Here is a 13,108-nt window from a genome sequence, read left to right as displayed (position 1 = left end):
AGTGAATGCGAAGCAGACTTTAACATGGCTCTGGGAGCGAGCGGCTGCAAGAAGGTGTGAATGTCCGACTATATTTGGTGAAAAGCAGGTGAAGCAAGGTCTGAATGCCCAACCTTACATCATCAAAAGCGAGATCAGAGGTTTTTGGCTGCAAGAAGGCCATAGTTGGCCAAAAGCGGGTAAGGTGCGAATGATCGGCTAAATATCAACAAAAGTGGGGGCAGAGGTCTTCGGATGCAAGTGGGTGTGAATATCCCACCATACAAGTATGGTGGAGAGGAAGCTGTGAATGGCCGACCATAGTTTGCAAAAAGCGGGTGAGAAAAGGTGCGAATGTCCAACCATACATGATCAAAACAGGGAGCGGAGGTGTTTGGCTGCGACAAGGTGTGAATGTCCACCCATAATTAATGAAAAGCGGGCAACAAGTAGGTTCGAATGCCCAACCATACATCATCAAAAGCAGGAGTGGATGTGTTCGGCTACAAGAAGGTTTGAATGTCCGAGCATAGTTTGTAAAAAGCGGGTAAGAAAAGGTTCGAATGCCCGAACATACACCATGAAAAGAGGGAGCGGAGGTGTTCCGCTGTAAGACGGTGTGAATGTCCGACCATAGTTGGTAAAAAGTGGGTATGAAAAGGTTCGAATGCCCAAATTCGGCTGCAAATAACTGTGTTCGGCTGCAAAAAGGTGTGAATGTTCGACTAAATTTTGTAAAAGACAAGGTGCGAATGCCTGACAATGTATGATCAAAAGCGGGAGCGGAGGTGTTCAGCTGCAAGAAGGTCTAAATGTCCATTTTTAATTGCTAGAAAACATGAAAGAAAATTTTCGAAAATCAATCCGCACATGATCATAAGTGGGAGAGGAGGTGTTCAGCTGCAAGAAGGTGTGAATGTCCTACCATAATTGCTGAAAAATGTGTTAGAAACGGTAAGAATGCCGGACCATACATCATCAAAAGCTAGAGAGGTGGTGTTCGGCTGCAAGTAGGTGTGAATGTCTGTCTAAAGTTCAAATATATTAACAAAAGCGGGAGGAGAGGTCTTCGGATGAGTGGTTGAGAATTTCTAACCATAATCTATAAAATGCGGTGAAAAAAAAGGTGTGATAGATACCTAAAAGGTGGAGCGGAAGTGTTCGGCTGCAAGAAGGTGTGAATGTTATATATATAGTTGGTGAAAAGCAGGAAAAGCAAGGTCTGAATGCCCAATCTTACATCATCAAAAGCGAGATCAGAGGTGTTTGGCGGCAAGAAAACGGGTAAGGTGTGAATGACCGACTAAATATCAACAAAAGTGGGGGCGAAGGTCTTCGGATGCAAGTGGGTGTGAATATCCCACCATACAAGTATGGTGGAGAGGAAGCTGTGAATGGCCGACCATAGTTTGCAAAAAGCGGGTGAGAAAAGGTGCGAATGTCCAACCATACATGATCAAAACAGGGAGCGGAGGTGTTTGGCTGCGACAAGGTGTGAATGTCCACCCATAATTAATGAAAAGCGGGTAACAAGTAGGTTCGAATGCCCAACCATACATCAACAAAAGCAGGAGTGGATGTGTTTGGCTACAAGGTTTGAATGTCCGAGCATAGTTTGTAAAAAGCGGGTAAGAAAAGGTGCGAATGTCCGAGCATAGTTTGTAAAAAGCGGGTAAGAAAAGGTGCGAATGCCCGACAAAGTATGATCAAAAGAGGGAGTGGAGGTTTTCGGCTACAAGAAGGTTTGAATGTACGACCATAGTTTGTAAAAAGCGGGTAAGAAAAGGTGCGAATGCCCGAACATACACCATCAAAAGAGGGAGCGGAGGTGTTCCGCTGAAAGACGGTGTGAATGTCCGACCATAGTTGGTAAAAAGCGGGTAAGAAAAGGTTCGAATGCCCGAATATATACCATCAAAAGCGGAAGCGGAGGTGTTCGGCTGTAAGAAGTTGTGAACGTCCGACCAAAGTTTGTAAAAAGCAGTTAAGAAAAGGTTCGAATATCCAACCAAACATAATCAAAAGTGGGAGCAGAGCAGTTCGACTGCAAGTAGGTGTGAATGTCAGCCCATAATTCCTGAAAAATGGGTAAGAAAAGGTGCGAATGCCCAACCATACATCATCAAAAGAAGAAGTGGATGTGTTCTGCTACAAGAAGGTTTGAATGTCCGACCATAGTTTGTAAAAAGTGGGTAAGAAAAAGTTCGAATGCCCGAACATACACCATCAAAAGAGGGAGCGGAGGTGTTCCGCTGTAAGATGCTGCGAATGTCCGACCATAGTTGGTAAAAAGCGGGTAAGAAAAGGTTAAAAAACCCGACTGTACACAATCAATAGCGGAAGCGGAGTTGTTCGACAACAAGGTGTGAAAGTCCACCAATAATTACTGAAAAATGGGTAAGAAAAGGTGTGAATGCCCAACTATACATCATCAAAAGCAGAAGTGGATGTTTTCGGCCACAAGAAGGTTTGAATGTCCGACCATAGTTTGTAAAAGGCGGGTAAGAAAAGGTTCGAATGCCCGTACATACACCATCAAAAGAGGGAGCGGAGGTGTTTCGCTGCAAGAAGGTGTGAATGTCCGAGCATAGTTTGTAAAAAGTGGGTAAGAAAAGGTTCGAATGCCAGAACATACACCATCAAAAGAGGGAGCAGAGGTGTTCCGCTGTAAGAAGGTGTGAATGTCCGACCATAGTTGGTAAAAAGCGGGTAAGAAAAGGTTCGAATGCCAAAATATACACCATCAAAAGCGGAAGCCGAGGTGTTCGGCTGCAAGTAGGTGTGAATGTCAGATCATAATTTGCAAAAAGCTGATGAGAAAGGTGTGAATGACCGACAATAATTGCTGAAAAATGTGTTAGAAAAGGTAAGAATGCCGGACCATTCATCATCAAAAGCGGGAGAAGAGGTGTTCGGCTGCAAGAAGCTGTGAATGTCCAGCCATAATTACTCAAAAACGGGTAAGAAAAGGTAGTATTGCCAGACCATAAATGATCAAAAAAGGGAGCCGAGGTTTTCCGCTGTAAGAAGGTGTGAATATCCGACCATAATTGGTAAAAAGCGGGTAAGAAAAGGTGCTCCCGCTTTTGATGGTGTATAGTCGGGCTTTCGAGGCTTTTCTTCAACGGTGTTTACAAATTATGGTTGGACATTCAGACCTTCTTTTAGCCGAAAACCTCCGCTCCCTCTTTTGATCATACATTGTCGGGCATTCGCACCTTGTCTTATCCGCGTTTTACAAACCATGGTCGGACTTTCACGCCTTCTTGTAGCTGAACAACTCCGCTCCCGCTATTGATTGTGTACAGTCGGGTTTTTTAACCTTTTCTTACCCGCTTTTTACCAACTATGGTCGGACATTCGCAGCATCTTACAGCAGAACACCTCCGCTCCCTCTTTTGATGGTGTATGTTCGGGCATTCGAACTTTTTCTTACCCACTTTTTACAAACTATGGTCGGACATTCAAACCTTCTTGTAGCAGAACACATCCACTTCTTCTTTTGATGATGTATGGTTGGGCATTCGCACCTTTTCTTACCCATTTTTCAGGAATTATGGGCTGACATTCACACCTACTTGCAGTCGAACTGCTCTGCTCCCACTTTTGATTATGTTTGGTTGGATATTCGAACCTTTTCTTAACTGCTTTTTACAAACTTTGGTCGGACGTTCACAACTTCTTACAGCCGAACACCTCCGCTTCCGCTTTTGATGGTATATATTCGGGCATTCGAACCTTTTCTTACCCGCTTTTTACCAACTATGGTCGGACATTCACACCGTCTTTCAGCGGAACACCTCCGCTCCCTCTTTTGATGGTGTATGTTCGGGCATTCGCACCTTTTCTTACCCGCTTTTTACAAACTATGGTCGTACATTCAAACCTTCTTGTAGCCGAAAACCTCCACTCCCTCTTTTGATCATACTTTGTCGGGCATTCGCACCTTTTCTTACCCGCTTTTTACAAACTATGCTCGGACATTCGCACCTTTTCTTACCCGCTTTTTACAAACTATGCTCGGACATTCAAACCTTGTAGCCAAACACATTCACTCCTGCTTTTGTTGATGTATGGTTGGGCATTCGAACCTACTTGTTGCCCGCTTTTCATTAATTATGGGTGGACATTCACACCTTGTCGCAGCCAAACACCTCCGCTCCCTGTTTTGATCATGTATGGTTGGACATTCGCACCTTTTCTCACCCGCTTTTTGCAAACTATGGTCGGCCATTCACAGCTTCCTCTCCACCATACTTGTATGGTGGGATATTCACACCCACTTGCATCCGAAGACCTCCGCCCCCACTTTTGTTGATATTTAGTCGGTCATTCACACCTTACCCGTTTTCTTGCCGCCAAACACCTCTGATCTCGCTTTTGATGATGTAAGATTGGGCATTCAGACCTTGCTTTTCCTGCTTTTCACCAACTATATATATAACATTCACACCTTCTTGCAGCCGAACACTTCCGCTCCACCTTTTAGGTATCTATCACACCTTTTATTTCACCGCATTTTATAGATTATGGTTGGAAATTCTCAAACACTCATCCGAAGACCTCTCCTCCCGCTTTTGTTAATATATTTGAACTTTAGTCAGACATTCACACCTACTTGCAGCCGAACACCACCTCTCTAGCTTTTGATGATGTATGGTCCGGCATTCTTACCGTTTCTAACACATTTTTCAGCAATTATGGTAGGACATTCACACCTTCTTGCAGCTGAACACCTCCTCTCCCACTTATGATCATGTGCGGATTGATTTTCGAAAATTTTCTTTCATGTTTTCTAGCAATTAAAAATGGACATTTAGACCTTCTTGCAGCTGAACACCTCCGCTCCCGCTTTTGATCATACATTGTCAGGCATTCGCACCTTGTCTTACCCGCTTTTTACAAAATTTAGTCGAACATTCACACCTTTTTGCAGCCGAACAGTTTTTTGCAGCCGAATTTGGGCATTCGAACCTTTTCATACCCACTTTTTACCAACTATGGTCGGACATTCACACCGTCTTACAGCGGAACACCTCCGCTCCCTCTTTTGATGGTGTATGTTCGGGCATTCGAACCTTTTCTTACCCGCTTTTTACAAACTATGCTCGGACATTCAAACCTTCTTGTAGCCGAACACATCCACTCCTGCTTTTGATGATGTATGGTTGGGCATTCGAACCTACTTGTTGCCCGCTTTTCATTAATTATGGGTGGACATTCACACCTTGTCGCAGCCAAACACCTCCGCTCCCTGTTTTGATCATGTATGGTTGGACATTCGCACCTTTTCTCACCCGCTTTTTGCAAACTATGGTCGGCCATTCACAGCTTCCTCTCCACCATACTTGTATGGTGGGATATTCACACCCACTTGCATCCAAAGACCTCTGCCCCCACTTTTGTTGATATTTAGCCGATCATTCGCACCTTACCCACTTTTGGCCAACTATGGCCTTCTTGCAGCCAAAAACCTGATCTCGCTTTTGATGATGTAAGGTTGGGCATTCAGACCTTGCTTCACCTGCTTTTCACCAAATATAGTCGGACATTCACACCTTCTTGCAGCCGAACACTTCCGATCTACCTTTTAGTTTTCTATGGGGCATTCACACCTTTTTTTACACCGCATTTTATAAAAACACCACAGGAACACCGTATTGAGGCTTTGTTCTGACCGCTCATTCGGTGTCGCGTTTCTTTCAAGCAATTCTCCTGGTTAGCCCGCACTCGGCTCGCTCCCAGAGCCGTGTTAAAGTCTGCTTCGCATTCCCTCTCTTTTCTCAGCAGATTAAAAGAAACTTCCTTCCTGCACCACTGTTTGCTTTTTCACAAGAGCAGAGGAGAGCGCACCGTTCCCAGCGGCACTGCAGTACCGGGTCGATGCTTGGAGTGAACGGAGCAAGCTCCTTTTTCAACTCCTATTGATAAAAATCCATTTAATATGTAGTCCTTGCATAGACATATCACATATTAAACTGATAAGTACAGATACTACACTTGATCTTAGCCAAAAGGCCGAGAAGCGATATCTGTCCACTGGTTCACGTCCGAGGGCCCTTCCTGGCACAATGCGCACTTGTAGCGGTGTTCGTTTTATGGCCATAGTGTCACTTTGCACCTCCGCCCACCCGCTGCACTGAGCACTCTTCAACCCTTTTAAATGGTATAACTTTACACTACCGCACGCTCCAGCGAGCACCATTCAAGCAACATCGGCACAGCCACAACAAGTAAGGCGACTCTACTCAGAGAAGTCACTCTGCACAGTAACAAGATTTCTTTTGCACAGACAGAAAGGGCTTCACCCGCAAAGGTAAAGCCTGCCAAAAATAGAAACAATTCATTAGTGCTGCTCTCCACGGAAGTCTTTAGTAAAAGGCAAAAGACTTGTACATTATGAAGAGAAACCAGTGTACGATTATCCATCACTGCGGGAGCAGGGCATCAGGCTAGTTGGCATAGCCACCTTCCCCATGGTGAGCTTTGCTTGGTTGAGACGCTTGCTCCCCCCCCTTGCTCCTCGGCTGACCAAGTAGGAACAATCGGGCCCTATTTGATGGCTGCCTTGTCTTTTACTCTGTGCAAAAGACAAGGCAGCCACAAACAACACGGGAACACCGTATTGAGGCTTTGTTCTGACTGCTCATTCGGTGTCGCGTTTCTTTCAAGCAATTCTCCCGGTTAGCCCGCACTCGACTCGCTCCCAGAGGCGTGTTAAAGTCTGCTTCGCATTCACTCTCTTTTCTCAGCAGATTAAAAGAAAGTTTCATCTTAGGCTCCCTGAAACTTCCATCCTGCACCGCTGTTTGCTTTTTCACAAGAGCAGAGGAGAGCGCACCGTTCCCAGCGGCACTGCAGTACCGGGTCAATGCTTGGAGTGAACGGAGCAAGCTCCTTTTTCATCTCCTATTGATAAAAATCCATTTAATATGTAGTCCTCGCATAGAGGACATATCAGACATTAAACTGATAAGAACAGATACTACACTTGATCTTAGCCAAAAGGCCGAGAAGCGATAACTGTCCACTGGTTCACGTCCGAGGGCCCTTCCTGGCACAATGCGCACTTGTAGCGGTGTTCTTTTTATGGCCATAGTGTCACTTTGCACCTCCGCCCACCCGCTGCACTGAGCACTCTTCAGCCCTTTTAAATGGTATAACTTTACACTACCACACGCTCCAGCGAGCACCATTCAAGCAACAACTTTGCACTCCAGCTTCGAACATCGGCACAGTCGCAACAAGTAAGGCGACTCTACTCAGAGAAGTCACTCTGCACAGTAACAAGATTTCTTTTGCACAGACAGAAAGGGCTTCATCCGCAAAGGTAAAGCCTGCCAAAAATAGAAACAACTCATTAGTGCTGCTCAACGTTGTACTTTGCAGTAAAAGAAAGAGCAAATCTAAAGTTTCAGGAATCCGAGAATAAGCTTACTTTCATGAGTTCTTCACGATTTCGGATTTTGCTATAAAATGAATTCCTTCACTCAAACTAAATTAAAACTGCTAAACCGCTAATCTGTTACATACAAGGCAGATGTCAAATTCACCGAAATAGGATCTAAGGGTATTTGGCCAATCGAGCTGTAGCAGCTTCGGTAAAAGAGTATAAGTTGAAGAGTTTGTGAATAAAGGTGTGCGCACACATAGTGAGTTGTAGGAAAATAGGCAGGGAGCAATGCCGGCTGGGGTATATGTTCTTGTATGTTGTCTGACTGTTTGATTTGAATGTGTTGTGTAAGTGTCCTGTTGAATGTTACATGTTTGGGCTTTGACACGCTTCACTGTGGTTGTTAACTGTGTGGTGTGTCCTGAAATGTTATATGTTTGGGCTGTGTGACATGCTTAATGCTTTTCAGTAGCAACCCACTTATTCATATATAGCAACTGACAACATAAGAAGTCCGGACATACTTTGATAGTAGTTGTAGAAGTATCCTTATTGATAATAGATAAACTAATTCATAGTGATAGAACAGTAGATGAACAGGTGCCTGCACATGTCTCATGAAAATAAAATGGGTGTATGATTGCTGACGGCAGAGCAATACTGCCAAACTTATGAGTTCTTGTGGCAAACTTGATTCAGTGTCTTGACGTGTATACGCTGTTTCGCTGACTTGTCACAAGAAACAAAGTGTGTTTGATAAGATCCGACCATTTTATTACGGGAGGATCAGTATGTATGGATTCTGATGTGACTGATAAACCCATTCGTATCTTAAGCATAATCTAATACGTGAGACAACGCCCTGGCACACAATCAAAAAAAAAAAGAGAGAGAGCGGTTTTGTGTCCCCACAGTCCATAATGTAGAAAAGAGAGAAAAAAGCCTTTCTGATTTGGTGTGTGTGCTCACAGTGCAGAGTGTAGAGAAAAGAGAGAAAAGAAAGCCGTTTTGGTGTCACGGGTGTTGTGACTTACACACACACATTTCTGAATTGAGAAAGGAAATTATTTTAGAGAAAGCACTAGAGTTTAGATCCCACATTTGTTGATACGCATTCATTTAATTTTTCTTTTAATCAGTTTTAAAGTGAATACTAACTGAGAAATGAAAAAGGTGAAGAGTTTAGAAGCTTGGTTCAAGAGCAAAACTTGGTTTATGATCAGCTGAGTCTCTAAACAGAACAGCAAAGGGCTTCATCGAACATTTAAAAAAGATTCAGATTGTTAGAATATCCAGAATTTATAGGAATGGTGGTGATTACTCTTTTCTAGAATGGAAATAACTGCACCATGTCGGTTTTATGAATTTAAGGGGCTAAAAAGTTTTGTTCTCGTTTTTCTATGATTAACCGAATGTATGTGAGAGTCCAAACAGACAGAAGGGTTACGGCCGAGCGCTGGACCTTCCAAAAAAGATGAGACAGGCTGGACCTGTGCCATACTAGTTAAGACCTGCCTGTGGATAACAGGTTCTTTAAACTCTCACACACACAAACTCACACACGTTTGCACACATACACCCATACACACACACATTCTTGAACTTGCTGCAAGATTAAACATTTGCATTAACTGACTCCAGCAACTCTGAGTCTCATTGAGAGACTTTTCTCAACAATTGGGTCCTCAAACCAGATCTCAACGTTTTTTCCGCTTTCCAGGGTCGGAGCTGAAACCATGCACGGGGGAGTCCAGTACTCCTAATGAAAGACCCCCTGCTGAATTGCGGTAATTAGGGGCCAGTGTCCACTGAAAGGGGGAAAAAGGGACGAGATCGTACTTTTGAATCAATGGCCAGAAGCCATTGGCAGTGCAGGCATCAACAATAATGGTGTTATTTCACCCATTAACACTTAAGGTACCTCATGCAGTGGCTGTGATATGGTTACTTAACAAAATATCTTTACCAGACATCTCTCCTACATAACAGTTCTTCTTTCACAGCCACACCTTGTTGTCGAGAGATGTGCTACACTTAATCCATCCACACTGCTACCTACCCCACAGATGGAAAGCCTCATGATTGCATGTCAGAAATAACCATCAGTGTTTTACCCAGGCCAGACTTAACTGATATACGTTATGAAAATGCAGAAATAACTATATTTATTCAACAGGTCAAGCAAAAAACCCTGATGGCACAAATGCTACAGGATTTGCAGTAGTAACAGAAACTGAAGTTTTCTTAAAACAACCACTACCAAAAGATTACTCTGTTCAAGCAGTCGAATTGGTAGCTTTAACTGAAGCTTGTAAATTAAATAACAAAAAGGTTTACACTGACAGTCAGTATGCCTTCTCAACTGTACATGTGTTAACACAGCATTGGAAAAACAGGTATGTTGACATCCACAGCTAAATGTATAAACTACAAATATTTTAGCATTATTAGATGTTATTCAATTGCCATCTACAATAGACTCGTATGAATGACCGGAAGGAAAACCATACTGCCAAAGAATTTGTTTAAATATGCTGCAGTATTGAGCCACACACCATGTCATGTCTCAACAGGAGGGATGGAAGCAATAATGAACAAGGTTTTTACAGCATATGGTTTTACTAATTATTGAATTTTTTTTTTTAGAATAAATAAATGAATAAAGTTTTGTCTAGCAGGTCAAATATGTGCAAAATACATTCCACAGGGCAATCTAAGACCAAAACGAAGATAATTCCCTAAGCCAGTGTATCTTTTTCAACATATTTGTTTGGATTTCATTATTTCATTATTTTGTAGATTTCATTGAACTAAATTAATGTTAAGGGAAACGATTCTGCTCAGTGACAACAGAGGTTTTTACCAAATGGTCTGAAATATTTCCATGTGCACAAGCAGATGCACTCTCAGTAGCAAAATCACGCGTAAAATAACTCATTTCTAGATTTGAAATTCCTGAAAAGATCTTCAGTGATAATTTGACACACTTTGTAAACTATGTCATCTCACTGATGGCAAAGAACTTAAAATAGATCTTAGAAACCACTGTGATATAGAAGGTTTCGCTAACACATTGGAATTGTTTTACTATTTACATATGCATGTGCAGTGAAGAATTGCTTGCTGCTGATAAATGCAAAGAAGAACAGCTTACACATAGATGCTCACATATAGGCTGCTGAATGCAATGAAGACCTGCTTATCCAGTAAAGTTCAATGTCAATGTGTAATATGCAATTAGGATTTGCAAAACAGTGAAGTTAAACAATGAATGGGTCCATAGTCGGTATGAGAAGACTACAGGAATATTTACCTGGGTGTACGTTCAAACAGAGATGAGAAAATTGCGATAAATTATTGTTTGTTTGTTTGTTAGTATGTATATGAATGTTATGTGTATAAACTGTGTTGAGTTGTAGTTACTCAGTAGTGTCTCAGTGAAACAACCGACGGGGGAAGCCTTGCAGTGACAACAAAAGCAGTGTTTTACTGCTCAGTCAAGTTGCTCCAGTGTACTCCATACAAACTGGTTGGCTACTGAAGGGATAGAAAATGGGGAATACTTGTTTTAAAGCAAACAAGGAATTAGATGGGAAAAATACATGTTTTAACGGGACCCAGACAATATTATATAGATGTCGCCACTGAAGTAAAGAACATTTACGTGGGATGGTGTGAGGGTCCTCGTTTGGCTGACGTTCGCCGATATGCTCGCCATGCTCAGAACCAAGTTGAGACGCGTAAGACAACCAAAAGGGACAAGTGTGAAAAGGAGCTGCATTAGGCAACCATGACCATGTATTACGCAGTTGGTGTAAACAGAGGACGAGGCCGAAGTCGAAGACGTGGACGTGTGGGAGAGGAGGTCGAAATGGGCCACGCCAGAGCTATGATCCGAATATTTGTTTTTACTGTGGCCAGACTGGACACTGGAAGAAGGACTGTCCACAGCTAAAAAGTGAAGAAATTGGGCAAAAGGCTGACTGAGGGTGGGAGGCAGGTTCTGGACGTCACGCGGCAGCGGAGCCTCCACTAATGGGTGATAGCACAAACACACTCACACATTTTTCCTGCTCTGTGTAGTGAAGCAACGCTTGCCGACTGTGATTCACGTAGTAAAGTTTTGCATGCTATTTCCGTCCTAGAGCAAAGATATTTCTCTCAGAATATAGGAACTTATGTTCATCAGTAGTGACGTCAGGGGAGTTTGATTGTCCTCCAAAGTTAAGTGGAAACCACGTTTACTGTATGTCTGCATCAGGCCAGGTTGTGAAGGAGAAAATGACAATGCCCATTGCGTGTTGTCACTCCCGATGAGCTCTCCTTCAAACACTCATTTTTGTTATCAGAGTTGTGTCCCATTAACCTGATGGGCTGTGATCTCATGTGTAAATTAGGCATTATTTTAACTTCTACACCAGAGGGTGTTAAGGTTATGTTACAGCCTGACAAAGTTTTCACAGCAGTGCAGTTTGATTCATCGGCACTTACATATGCTTATGAGTGGAAACTTCCCAGCTCTCCTTTTTCACAACAACTAGTGGAAGAAGCAAAAGCGTTAGTTTCACCCCTTTCTGATTTCATGCAACCTACTGATTTGCACTGCACATCACACATTTCTTTGGGGCCTGACAATGACTATGAGAAGAAGTGAAAAAATATGTGCGCCTACTTTTATTGACTCCAGAGCACTTCGATTTTTTTAATGTTTGTGGTACTCGCCCTCACTTTTCCTTGGCCAAACATACACACTGGCAGTGACAAGGTGTGGGAGAGTTTGTTGCTACATGTCAGAAAGAAATGGAGTGGACTGTTTCACCTGCTGATCCAAATTTGATGTTTTCTGAACGATTGTCAGCATACAAAAAAACATTTTTGAGTACAATGCATTGTCAAAGAACTGTGGACTTAATTCCTACCACAGAATCACATTTTGAAGCATGTTTTTTATCTGAAACAGATTTGTCTTCGATACCCATGTTGGCTGAAGTGCCCAATGATCTTTGGGCTAAGAGCAAATATGATGTGGGGTTGATAAAAGGCTGTGAACCAGTAATTGTCACCCCTAAATCAGACTTTTGTCCATGTAAAAAACAATACCCTTTTAAGCCTGAAGCAATTAAAGGGATTAAACCTGTTTTTCAATCTTTTCAGAAAACAGGCGTTATTGTTCCTTTTGAAAATTCACCTGTGCTTACTCCATTGTTTCCTGTTAAAAAGATTAAAGATGCTGGCCAGCCAGATGAATGGCGTTTTGTACAGGACCTCCAAGCGGTGAATGCTGCAGTTCAGCCACATGCTCCTACTGTGCACAACCCACACACTATTTTGTCTCAAATTACATCAGATGCACAGTTTTTCTCAGTGGTTGACTTGTCGCCAGTGCACCCTGATAGCCCATTTTGGTTTGCTTTTTAGTTTGAAGGGAGATCTTGGACTTTTACCCGGTTATGCCAGGGGTACTGTGAAAGTCCCACTATTTACAATGCTGCCCTCAAAGCTAGTCTGGATTAACTTCAATCAACCACAGGCTCTGCTCTTTTGCAGTATGTGGATGACATCCTTTTATGTAGTCCATCTAAACAACAGTGTGAAAAAGACCAAATGACTCAAATAACTTTCTTGCTTTCAAAATCTTTCCTCTAGTGACGCTGACTTAGAGAGGGATGAAGATTATCATGTTTAATAGTTCATGTTTTGATTGTTTATCATTGGACCCTTTATTACTATGATGCC

General features: G+C 42.7%; 3 non-coding genes across 3 annotated transcripts; all 3 read right to left on the bottom strand.

Moving 5' to 3' along the window:
• Nucleotides 1–5,821: 5,821 nt before the first annotated feature.
• Nucleotides 5,822–6,009, bottom strand: LOC140306138 (U2 spliceosomal RNA). The gene has a single exon (XR_011915495.1). It is a non-coding gene; the product is annotated as a U2 spliceosomal RNA (small nuclear RNA).
• Nucleotides 6,010–6,284: 275 nt separating this feature from the next.
• Nucleotides 6,285–6,398, bottom strand: LOC140306297 (U5 spliceosomal RNA). Its single transcript, XR_011915618.1, has one exon. It is a non-coding gene; the product is annotated as a U5 spliceosomal RNA (small nuclear RNA).
• Nucleotides 6,399–6,809: 411 nt separating this feature from the next.
• On the bottom strand, nt 6,810–7,000 carry LOC140306044 (U2 spliceosomal RNA). Its single transcript, XR_011915409.1, has one exon. It is a non-coding gene; the product is annotated as a U2 spliceosomal RNA (small nuclear RNA).
• Between the last annotated feature and the right edge of the window lie 6,108 nt (nt 7,001–13,108).

The sequence above is a fragment of the Leuresthes tenuis genome, unplaced genomic scaffold, assembly GCF_036924035.1.
Source record: "Leuresthes tenuis unplaced genomic scaffold, fLeuTen1.0.hap1 SCAF_4, whole genome shotgun sequence".
NCBI lineage: Eukaryota > Metazoa > Chordata > Actinopteri > Atheriniformes > Atherinopsidae > Leuresthes > Leuresthes tenuis.
The sequence above is the reverse complement of the archived record's forward strand: the minus strand, read 5'-3'. Positions and strand labels throughout refer to the sequence as shown.